This window comes from Schistocerca serialis, chromosome 5, assembly GCF_023864345.2.
Source record: "Schistocerca serialis cubense isolate TAMUIC-IGC-003099 chromosome 5, iqSchSeri2.2, whole genome shotgun sequence".
Taxonomy (NCBI): domain Eukaryota; kingdom Metazoa; phylum Arthropoda; class Insecta; order Orthoptera; family Acrididae; genus Schistocerca; species Schistocerca serialis.
Window position 1 is genome coordinate 690,702,362 of NC_064642.1, and position 13,290 is coordinate 690,715,651.

Consider the following 13,290-nt stretch of genomic DNA (forward strand, 5'->3'; position numbering starts at 1 on the left):
AGTTTTTGTCCTTAGGACAATTAAAAACCGATTTTTCCCATCCGTTATGGTACGACCTTGCCATGATGAATGGGCTTACCTAACTAACAGTGCCACAACTGTTAACTGCTCAAATTGTGGGGTGATGCACATTAAACGGTACAGATGGTGTAATGTGTAATTCAAACCGTAGTTGTCGTACTGCAGTTCATCTATCACTTGCAGCCGACCTCATTTACATTAAGGAGCTTACAGCGCCATCTCATGCAAAAATACATGACGTTTCGCCTGCATCAATAGTATACTGTTCAAATTTGACGTCATTCTGAGAAGTGGTTCTCCTTCTACAGCATTCTGAAACTGCAACTTTAATTATGGATATATAGTCCTACCTTCTTCGTCTCTAGTGTACTGAGGTCTGTCTTCAGACAGAAGATCTGTATAATGCTATTTCCATTCGGTTAAAGGAAATTGACTACTGCTTCGTTTGCTCGTGTTTTATGTCACTGAGTGTTCCCCGTACCTCTGTTGCTTATTATCTACCTATTAAACTCTCAGGTTTGATGCATTTGTGTTCGTGCATCTTGCCCTTTTCTGACTTAATTATGTTTCTTAAGTCCTGATGTATTGTCTTGCAATTTTGTCAACTTTGAGTTGATCCAGTTGGTAATCATTTTTGTAAATGTTTCTTTTCCCAAGTCAGCTTCTTAAGGTCACCTGACATCCATGGAGGATCATATTTGTCTGCATCCTTATTCTCAGTCCCCAGTGCTTCTAGAGCAATCTTCGTAGTTGCTCGTGTAGTATTCTCATATTCCCTTTCAACATTGTCATCTTCTGGTACCATTTTTAGTTCAGACTCTAATCTTCGTTGAAATAAATCCTTTATGCTGAACTGCTATAGGCGAATGAGCTTGTACCGTGTCTGTTCCAGTTTTACTTCGTTGCTGTGGATAGTCACTTCTCCAGTTTTTAATGGTTTTCTTCCAAACGGATATGTCATCTTTGATAAAACTAAATAGTAACCACATCCACAGATAACTCCCTGCATGGCTCTAATAACCAAAATTCTGAGTACTTACATCCAGGACTACAAACTTTTATATTAAAGAGTAATGACGGTCACCATTAGGTCATGTGGAACTGTAACGATTATAACAGGAGTATATGCACCAAATGACGATATGCCGCCGCAAACGAACGATCATTTCTACCAGAAATTAGAGCACCTATTCAACCAAGTTAAAAGTAATCAAGAAGTAATAATGGCAGGAGATTTTAACGCAAAAGTGGACTCGCGGTAAATGATGCAGTAGTACGAAGATACGGAGAAGGAGTTGTTAACAGTTCTGGAGAAAATCATATAGAATCTCTCTGGAGGGACAAGGACATCTCTAATAAGAATAAGAAAAGATTGGGTAGTCTAATGGTTGAATGTGTTCTATGCTATGAGTGAGAAATATAGATTTTAATTGATGACTTGAAAAGAAGAATAACAGCTGTGGAAATGGATTATTTACAAAAATGTGCCGGAGCATCACGAATCGAAAAGAAAACTAACGACAAAGTGAGTGTTTGAACAAAGGCAGATAAAACACTGATAGAATTGAAAGAAATCTCTGACGTGGTATGGACATCAGTTGAGAATGCCAGATCGTCGATGGGCAGGGAAAATTTTTGAAGGAAAACCAACTGGCAAACATAAACGCAGGATACTACGATGTTCTAGGAATGACCACATCAACGGATTAATGGAGCAACAGAGGATATACAAGGAGGAGGCACTGAATAGAGAGGCTTGAAGAAGATAACAGGAATACAACAAAATACTGTTATTACTTGATATCTCTCTCTCTCTCTCTCTCTCTCTCTCTCTCTCTCTCTCTCTCTCTATATATATATATATATATATATATATATATATATACTCCTGGAAATTGAAATAAGAACACCGTGAATTCATTGTCCCAGGAAGGGGAAACTTTATTGACACATTCCTGGGGTCAGATACATCACATGATCACACTGACAGAACCACAGGCACATAGACACAGGCAACAGAGCATGCACAATGTCGGCACTAGTACAGTGTATATCCACCTTTCGCAGCAATGCAGGCTGCTATTCTCCCATGGAGACGATCGTAGAGATGCTGGATGTAGTCCTGTGGAACGGCTTGCCATGCCATTTCCACCTGGCGCCTCAGTTGGACCAGCGTTCGTGCTGGACGTGCAGACCGCGTGAGACGACGCTTCATCCAGTCCCAAACATGCTCAATGGGGGACAGATCCGGAGATCTTGCTGGCCAGGGTAGTTGACTTACACCTTCTAGAGCACGTTGGGTGGCACGGGATACATGCGGACGTGCATTGTCCTGTTGGAACAGCAAGTTCCCTTGCCGGTCTAGGAATGGTAGAACGATGGGTTCGATGACGGTTTGGATGTACCGTGCACTATTCAGTGTCCCCTCGACGATCACCAGTGGTGTACGGCCAGTGTAGGAGATCGCTCCCCACACCATGATGCCGGGTGTTGGCCCTGTGTGCCTCGGTCGTATGCAGTCCTGATTGTGGCGCTCACCTGCACGGCGCCAAACACGCATACGACCATCATTGGCACCAAGGCAGAAGCGACTCTCATCGCTCAAGACGACACGTCTCCATTCGTCCCTCCATTCACGCCTGTCGCGACACCACCGGAGGCGGGCTGCACGATGTTGGGGCGTGAGCGGAAGACGGCCTAACGGTGTGCGGGACCGTAGCCCAGCTTCATGGAGACGGTTGCGAATGGTCCTCGCCGATACCCCAGGAGCAACAGTGTCCCTAATTTGCTGGGAAGTGGCGGTGCGGTCCCCTACGGCACTGCGTAGGATCCTACGGTCTTGGCGTGCATCCGTGCGTCGCTGCGGTCCGGTCCCAGGTCGACGGGCACGTGCACCTTCCGCCGACCACTGGCGACAACATCGATGTACTGTGGAGACCGCACGCCCCACGTGTTGAGCAATTCGGCGGTACGTCCACCCTGCCTCCCGCATGCCCACTATACGCCCTCGCTCAAAGTCCGTCAACTGCACATACGGTTCACGTCCACGCTGTCGTGGCATGCTACCAGTGTTAAAGACTGCGATGGAGCTCCGTATGCCACGGCAAACTGGCTGACACTGACGGCGGCGGTGCACAAATGCTGCGCAACTAGCGCCATTCGACGGCCAACACCGCGGTTCCTGGTGTGTCCGCTGTGCCGTGCGTCTGATCATTGCTTGTACAGCCCTCTCGCAGTGTCCGGAGCAAGTATGGTGGGTCTGACACACCGGTGTCAATGTGTTCTTTTTTCCATTTCCAGGAGTGTATATATATATATATATATATATATATATATATATATATATATATATATATATATAGTGTGTATGCCTGTTTAATAATAAAATAATAAATAAACATTTGAATGTCTATATGTATATTTGTTCCTATTTATATATGTATGTATATATTTCTGTTCGTGTAGAGTATTATACTGCAAAGAAGCAGGTGAGAGGATGTTGTTATGGATGGCTGGTATCCTTTTTCTACAACACAAATGCATACGTGGATTAATACGTTTCGTTATTTGAATGAAATATTACTTAACCGAAAGAGAGTCCACGTGTTGTGGTACAAGCTCATTAGTTATAGTCCTCTTGCAGACAGTATCGGTAATCTGGCTATTTCAAACTTTAGTCTCGCTGTTGGTCCTGCTATAGGCATTAATCTGGTCGCTATGAACTGTCGTAACCTGCAGTGAACTATACACACTCCACGAGTATACTGACAGATGCCAAACTGGAAGACTGAGTCCAATAGCAAAAGTTCTGTAGGCGATAATATCTCGATCATAATATGATTCAAGTCCAGCAAGTGGTTCTTCTGATCCTCTTACTAGGGCCAAGGTCATCCAAGAATTACCAGTAACAACCTCGTTAGTTGTACAAGAAAAGTTAATCTTACAACCAACAAATGAAATTGGTCCTGATAAAACTTCTTGTTGTGCTACTTGGTTAGGAGTAAATCCAAATGTATCAACTGTCTTATACACAGTTACACGTGAACGACGATATAGTCTCCTCCTCCTGTAAGGCATTGCTGTGTGCTGCGTGCGGCTGCCTCGACGGGAATGAGCATGCTGTTGCCTCACGAGCGAGATATACAGTCCTCTGACGTCATAGCGATAAGTTTATCTGGGCGTGGCAGGAAGTAGCACGCTCGAAATGCAACATGGCGTCCTGATAAGGTGAGTTTTCCAGCGGATCGCGCTCTGTTAAAACTAGAGCGCGATCCGCCGCGGCGCTGCGGGTGCCGAGCGAAGCTCGTTCAAGGTCACCCGCCAAGATGGCGGCGCACACAGCAATGAACAGCTGTGCCACCGGTGGCGGCCCAAATACATGAAGTGGAGTGGGTGTTGCTTCTTGGTGTGTCTCTGGCCTCTCTCATGATAGGCGCACTTGATCCTGCGGCTATGTATCATCTTTGCACTTCATCTTTGCCAACAGGTGTGCTGGTGACAGCTTACGCCATGCGAGCTAACATACCAAAGATGTTGGGGTTCACATGCGATTCCTTTTTGTCGAAATGTCTTGGATCAAACACGTCTAGTGGGTGAACCGCACGTGACTCATTACACGCTCTAAATTAGACACTTGTGAGCCTTTGGTTAAATTGTCTGGCTGATGGGACGTTTGCGAAATACGGAGTTAATATAACATATAGCAACGATAATAATAATATTGGGAGCTAAATTAACGACCCATAAATGATGTAGGCCACACAGTTACTATTTTGTTGTAATAATGTTTATTCAGAAAGCAAACTAATAGCGGTAGTGGTCGTATTTAGATTTACTGTTACACTCGAGCGGATATCCATTTGAGTTCGATCATTCACAATCTCGCGATACCACATAACGCGAAATTTTCTAAGTCGTTTCACTTCCCAGCTACCTAATGACCGACCATCCGCTTTCGCGTCTCCACTAGCAATGTCCGCTTTGGTGTCTAGAGCCGAACTGTCCGTTTTTGCGTCTCCATCAGAACTGTCTCTTTGGTGTCTCCAGCCGAACTGTCCGCTTTAGAGTTTGCACGAGCACTGTTGACTTTGGTGTCTCCAGCGAACTGTCCGTTTTCGCGTCTCCAACGAACTGTACCCTTTGGTGTCTAGACCAGAACTGCTCTATACCCGTCTCCGACCGCGTTTCCCGCGTGCCGAACATCTTCGCTCAACTGACCACCGCAGTTCCCTTTCCTGAAGCCGTGCATCTGATTGGCTACAGCTTATTCTACATTACTTTACATTTTAACATATTTAAATAATCAAAGCCTGACCACTTATAAATGGCTCTAAGCACTATGGGACATAACATCTGAGGCCATCAGTCGCCTAGAACTTAGAACAACTTACACCTAACAATCCTAATGACATCACACACATCCATGCCCGAGGCAGGATTCGAACCTCCGACCGTAGCGGTCGAACGGTTCCAGAATGAAGTGCCTAGAACCGCTCGGCCACAACGGTTGGCTGACCATTTTCCCGTTCTAAATAAACAATAATATCCATTACATAATAAACGTTAAATTCCTTTACATAAAACCAATACAATTTCCTTCTTAACTTCGAATGTCAAGGCCATTAACCTTGCACCACTGCGCTTTCCGATAAATAAATAAAGAACAAAAGTAAGTATTATGCACTAAACCTTACAAGAAATATTCTGTTACCTAATGATTCAATAAGGTGTCATGCTGTCATCGTTCAATGTGTTTTGCGTGAAGGAAATGATGATTTGATGCTTAACTGAAAATGATGACAATTTAAATTTACTATATCTTTTAAACAAATGAAGTTACAGAGTTTATATTTACAAAATTTGTCATTTTAATGATGCGCTTGTATAAGAAATGTCGAACGTTAAGATCGACTAAAGCTTTCAGATTATAGAATTCAGATTTTTATTACAAAACTTGTTAATCTCACTTAAACAGTAAATCCTACACTTTTATAGATATGATCAGTATTCAAGTTTTATTGTTGTCACCATGAAAATTTATGGAGGATGGCAGATTATATATATATATATATATATATATATATATATATATATATATATATATATATATATATAGAGCTGCTGTAGATTTATTTTAATATTTAATATCAATTCAGCTTCAGTACACAGCATCTGATCCCAACAACTGGTCGTACTACTTCGCGACTAGCAATACATTCCAGGACCCTTCATATAGAGAGAACGAGTCAACAAGTAGGAAATGATCACAGCACCACTGTTTTGGCTCGTCATATTCCTAGAACTTTGGCGAGAAGGAAGGAAGCGATTAAACCACTGACATAACAGTGGCACCTTGATTTATAATGTATGCAGCCCACAACATTGGACTCGGGCTGACTCCACTTCTGATCTCTAGCATGGAATATGGATCAGTATCTGGTAAGTGTAAGGAAGTAGAATTGATTATTCCGGAGACCGACATAACGATGTCTAACAACTCAGCAATTTGTCAATTTGACTTGCATGACTGGTCAACCGGAACTAATATGTACCACAGCAGGTCAGTTCACCATATAACCATCTATCTGGAGAGGCCCTTGTAACTACAATAAGCACTTAAATTATTGTAGCTAAGCAGTAAATCCGGATTCTGACCCAGGCGTGGAACAGGTTTTCAGTTGTCATTATATATTTTTAATAATTGGCAACCAGTGCTGTACAATCGCAATAAAGTCGTAACATGTTCAGTTGATTCTTTTATTAGAACATGTTCCGCGTTTCGGGATTAATAAAAGAGTCAATTGAACATTTTATGACTTTATTGCCATTGTACAGCATTGGTTGCCAATTATTAACATAAAAATTGTCGCAGGCCTCAGACGGGATTTTATGTCCTGTATATCATTATATATTTTCATTACATAGCTGGTTGCGCATGTATGATTACTTTTCCCCTATAGATGGTGTTAAAAATGTGTCGAATACCTTGAGAGGTGGTAGTACTCATCGAAACAAGAAAAATAAATCCAAAGAACATGGGTCTGAGAATGCATACTTTCTGAGATAAGTCCCGTAGGTATAGGTCTGAAAACGCATATTTTCTGCGATAGTGTTTATAGAAGATTTCAGCGTGGCGTCCATTGATAGCAATGCACGCCTCTGCCCTCCAGGGTAGGGAATGACGCACTCTTGGAAGTATATCCGGCTGCTGTTGTACCTGCTGGCTCACACTGAAGACGCCATCCTGCAGTGTCCACACATCGTTGATTGGCGTGGAGTAGACCAACTCCTTCAAGTGTTCCCATAACCAAACGTCTAGGGGATTGAGGTCTGGGGAACGAGCAGTCCAAGGTGTGGGGCACCCCAGCCAACCCAGCTGATCGGAAATATCTGCGTCAGATGTTTGCACACATTGTGAAGAAAGTGTGCTGGTGCGCCGTCATGCACGAACCACATTTGTGTTCATTGCTGCAATTTTTGAACATCCTGTGTAACTTCACTGGGCAACGTGGTGCAGCCGTCAGAACACTGGGCTCGCATTCAGGAGGACGCTAGTTCAAATCTGCGTCCTGCCATTAATATTTAGGTTTTCCGTGACTTCGTTACATCGGACCGTGCGGAGTAGCCGCGCGGTCTGGGGCATCTTGTCACGGTCCGCGCGGCTTCCCCCGTCGGAAGCTCGAGTCCCGCCTCGGGCATGGGTGTGTGTGTATTGTCCATAGCGTAAGTTAGTTTAAGTCAGATTCAGTAGCAAGCTTAGGGACCGATGACCTAAGCAGTATGGTTCCTTAAGATCTTACCACAAATTTACAATTTACCTTACATCGGCCCAGGCAAGTTTCCTTCAAAAGGGCATGGCTGATTACCTTCCTCGTCACTGAACTGTTCCAAGCTTGTGTCCTTTCTCTAATGACTGCGATGTCGACGGGTCGTTAAACCCTAATCTCCCTTCCGATATAATTCACGTCATTGAATCTTCCTTCTTCTTCTTTCGCTTACGTCAATAGCCCCGCAGCGATCGCAAGGTCGGCGTGGTTACAACGGATTTGGCAATGTTAGTTTTAGGGATGGCCGGATGCCCTTCTTGCCGCCGCCACCCCCCCCCCCCCCCCCCCGCAGCGCAGAACGAAATCAGTCTACCCCACCCCAACTGTCTGCGTCTAGTGTAAATCGTGAAATAGCGCGGACGCCTTTCAAATGTCTGCGACGCGTGTAACTGAGGCGGAACGTGGGGACCAGCCCGGTATTCACCTAGCGGGATGTGGAAAACCGCCTAAAAACCCCATCCAGGCCCTCGTCGTTAATCTGCCGGGCGGATTCGATCCGGGGCCGGCGCGCCTATCGGAGTCCAGGAAGCAGCGCGTTAGCGCTCTCGGCTACCCTGGCGGGTTGATTCAAGTCATTTAATCACTCCCACTAATCCATTTATTTTGTTTCAGTGTATTTCAATCAATTCGCTAACTAAACTGTTTTATACTGCACCAGGACTGCTATAAGTTACATTCTATTCGACAGACACACAGTTTTCCGAGATCCCATTACTTTTAAAGTTGTTTCGCAGATTTATGGTAATTAACACCTTTGTATGAAACAGAGGAAGACATCCAAGCAGTGAAAGAGACATCAAGAATACGCTGCAAACAATACGTTACTAATGTGAAAATGTTGCTATCAGTTGCCGCTCGGAGAAAAAAGTTAACAGTGGGAATGAAGACAAATTTGGAGATAGACAGAGAAACCTTTAAGGTTCAAAAATGGCTCTGAGCACTATGGGACTCAACATCTGAGGTCATCAGTCCCCTAGAACTTAGAACTACTTAAACCTAACTAACCTAAGGACATCACACACATCCATGGCCGAGGCCGGATTCGAACCTGCGACCGTAGCAGTCACGCGCTTCCGGACTGCAGTGCCTAGAACCGCACGGCCACCAGGGGCGGCAAACCTTTAAGGAAGTCGATACGTACATATTTTTAGAATTGCAAAAAGCAGCTCCGTAACCGAGGAAATAAGAAGGGTAGAACTTGAAAAAGCTTGTACAATTATATTAAGTAAGTTGGTGAAGGAAGGGAAACTGCCATTACTTGCCAGAATAAAAATGTCGAAATGTTTGATGCTTCCGTAATTCTGTACGGATGTGAGTCGTGGGTAATGAAACAAAGTCGATTACGAGAGGATAGATCCTGGAGAAATGTTGGTTTGAACAAAGACGCTGTGAGTTCATGAACTGAATAAATAAAAAAATAAACAGACCAGGGTAACAATGTCTTTCGAAGAGACAGAAGAACTGGATTTTCCCTGGACTCACACACACACACACACACACACACACACACACACACACACACACACACGAAACAGGAAAATAAATGATTTTGTTCTGCAGAATGTGAAAATTTTCGTCGTGACAAATTACAGGGAATTGTGCCACAAGAGGAGAAATTGCCAGCTTTCTACCGCAGTAGCCACATAAGCATAAAATTTAGATCCGCTACCAGGTATTCGCTAACTGTCGTGGAGCTGGAAGCGTAGAGTGAGAAATCGCAAGAAGTGCGAGCATGAGGCCTCCACGTTTGGTCTGAGACGCTTGCGTGCGCCGCAGTTAACTGTCGCGGCTCTCAGTGAATGAAGAAGCGTTCAGACGGAACGCGGACAGCCGTAAACCGCCTGTGCGCATGCGCGGCGCACTACGTGAGCGCCGTAACCCCAGTCACGCACAATCTGCGCTGGGAGCCCGCCTCCGTTAACGGCTCAAGAAAATAGGAAACCGGTTTACGATGGCATAAAAACCTGAATGCTTAAAGTTGCGATTAAACTTGCCGGAACACGTAGATTACGCTAGGCGTTTCTGGGAAAGAGCCGCGCGCGGGACGCTCCAGTTGCGACCGGCTACTGTACCTTTTGGAAAATAAAGTAGCTGTGCTTTCAACGGAAAACATAAAAAGCATAAATAGGGGACGATGTAGAAAAGCCGTTACAAAGGAAAACTTTTTCGGTGCTTATGTCAAGTTGTTTTATCCGTAGAGTCCATAAGAGCACTTTCCTGCAGCGAGAAGTAGAATTTCATAGGATTACCTTAATTCTACCGTAGAAACGATTTGAAGATCCGATCTTCATGTCAGTTGGTAGCTGAGGCTAGAAACTGAAGGAGAAATGACTCTGAACGCACACAATTTATTAATCTGTGTCCATCACACATACGCCACATGAAGAACATTAAAAAGAGAAAAATTTTTATGGTTGTAGATTCGTATGGGAAACATTTAAAGTACAGTACAGACGGCAGAAATATCCCAGGATCGAACCTAAGGTTTATGAAGAAATGTGAAGCTGTACACTTGAAAAACATAGTATGTGGTATACTATGACTGCAATAGCAATCAGTTACACATGGAATCAGCGAATTAATTGTAACTATTGGACCCATGATGAAGTCGTAACTTCTGATGAGATTACAGCTGCAGTTTCATCGGTTTGAACAAATGAACCATATTTGTGCATATGTAGCGGATATGTAAAAAGAAAAAAACTGGCTGATTACGGTTGTTGCAGATAGGAGAGGAATGAAGTATATGAAAATATTTGAGGTTGTGGATCCCTTATAACTGAAAGAATTAAGAGACTGCCTTAATAATAGATCACATTCGCCTAGTATAATCAGATTTTTATGATATACACCGATCTGAAAAATTTAAGTACTAGACACATAAAGACAGATTAACCACTCAATGAAAGTGCTGAATATGTTGGCAGAGCTCTCCCAGTTGTGCACAGTAAACTGCACGTCACATGGGTTGAAACAGCATGACTATAGCTGTAAATGTGGCTGTCTGCACAAAACAAGGCAATTGAACTACAGAGGAAATACAGCTTGTGTTAATCAGAGAGCAGTTACTGTACACTGCGAAGGTGTTCTTCATTGCAGCGTGACCGGGAAACAACATCTGGATGAATTGACCTTCGGAAACTGAAAGGACGGTGCGTGCCGAGTGTACCCCTGGAGATTGGTACTGCTCACAACACAGTTTCTTATACATGGGGGATGTTCCAAGCAACAGACGCTGCTGCCGGCAGGAGAGGAGATGATTGACCGTGGTCAACTACTGCAGAAGATTACCGCTACATTGTGTGACAAGCAAGAAGAAATGCCGGCCGCGATGGTCTAGCGGTTCTAGGCGCTCAGTCCGGAGCCGCGCGACTGCTACGGTCGCACGTTCGAATCCTGCCTCGGGCATGGATGTGTGTGATGTCCTTAGGTTAGTTAGGTTTAAGTAGTTCTACGTTCTGATGACCATAGATGTTAAGTCCCATAGGGCTCAGAGCCATTTGAACCAACCAAGAAGAAATCCACATCAAACAGTGGGTGCAACTGCAACCACTTTTAAAAGAACAGCAACCCACGCAATCTGATGCTCCACAGCGCCACGGCGACTCCTTGGGGATTGTCTTCTTTCCTGACGACTAGTACATATACTCCGTTAACACCCGCCCGTCGGTTCCATTGTTATGGCGCCAAGAGCACAGGGACTGGACGAAAGAAGAATATGTCACATGCTCTCCTCAGATGAGCAGATGAGAGCAGATTCAGTGTGAGTGGTGATTCTGGTTGTGAGCTTTGGCGACACCTGGGGACAGGTAATGCACACAGGATCATTGTCGATTACGATTATTGTCCAGATGTCATGGGCATACCAACCTCCAAATCTCTGAAAATGGCATGCTCATCGGTAAATGCTATTGTGACACTGTATTCCCTCCCCCTGGTTAATCTTTTCTGTTGTACATTCCACCCTGATACCAATTTTATGGATAAAAGTTGTGAGGTGTCAAACAAATAACACACGTTACATTTAACTGGCTCAAATGGCTCTGAGTACTATGGGACTTAACATCTGTGGTCATCAGTCCCCTAGAACTTAGAACTACTTAAACATAACTAACCTAAGGACAACACACACATCCATGCCAGAGGCAGGATTCGAACCTGCGACCGTAGCGGTCGCGCGGTTCCAGACTGGAGCGCCTAGAACCGCTCGGCCACCACGGTCGGCTACATTTAATTCCTGAAACAATTCCGGTTAGCTCGATATATCACATGGCACTGTTCTGTGAAATTGAACGAATTTTATTAATATGCAGATGTTAGATATAAGCCAGCATTTCATGAATATAAACCATTAACACTCACACTAGTAATTGCATGCAAGTAATTTCCCCTACCCGAGCTATGATAGGCAGTTCTGAGAGGAGGAGGATTTACGACAGCACACCATGCTCTCCCACCTGAGTCTGAAACACACAACGGGACATCTAGCAAACACAATGAGATGCCCGAGCCGCTACGTATGCCCTGCTTTTAACGACGACCCTCTGGAAAGCCTTTATACAGGAACACAGCAGGAGGTGCCAGATAAAACGTCCAGAGATGGAACGTCTGGAGAAACCCTACTCAAAACATTGGTGACTCATTGTAGCTACCTGTATTAAAACTCACATGAAAGAAAAACCTGTTTATCTCATTATTACGTAATAGAACTCTGCCCTACGCCTGTGATATGCTAAAAAAAAAAACTCTAATGGTTGGTGTTATAACGAAGTATTAACACTCCAATTGACTAGAAAGAAAACGCGTGGCCACTGTCTTTGATATAGGCAAATTACGAACAGAGTAATTGGCTCTTCTCTTCCAGAAAATCGTTGAGTGTTTGAGCAAGGCGGCTTGTACTGCCCTGAAACAACTGCAAGAGTCATTATGTGAACACTCGTTCACAGGCTCGTCTTAAATAGTACTGAGTTTAACTACAAAGTCTCCTAGTATGGAGAATCGCACCGAGCACTGACAGTTAATGTTTGCAAGCGATTAGAGGGAAACAATGTATGCGCTGTTGCCGCCAAATAGCATGTACCACGCAAATTTAACTTAGCTATGGAATAACTGAGAGTCTCCGCTTCACTGAAAACGTAGGAATGTATCCGACTGACGTTTAACAGCCAAGAGAGATTTAAAATAGATTCTCAGGTTCACAGCTCGCGCCGACAGCCGCGGCTGCCACCACCAATGCAAGGTAAACACATGTACGCTCGCGCCACACCAGCAAGTGATATTCAATTGACACTCAGAACTGTGGTCGTCTCCATCTCTTTTCTTTTTGTACTTTCAACAATGACTACTACCACCGATGCAAGGTAAACACTCTCGCACTCACGCCACGCTAGCAAGTGATATTCAGTTGACACTCAGAACTTTGGTCGCCTCCATCTCTATTGTT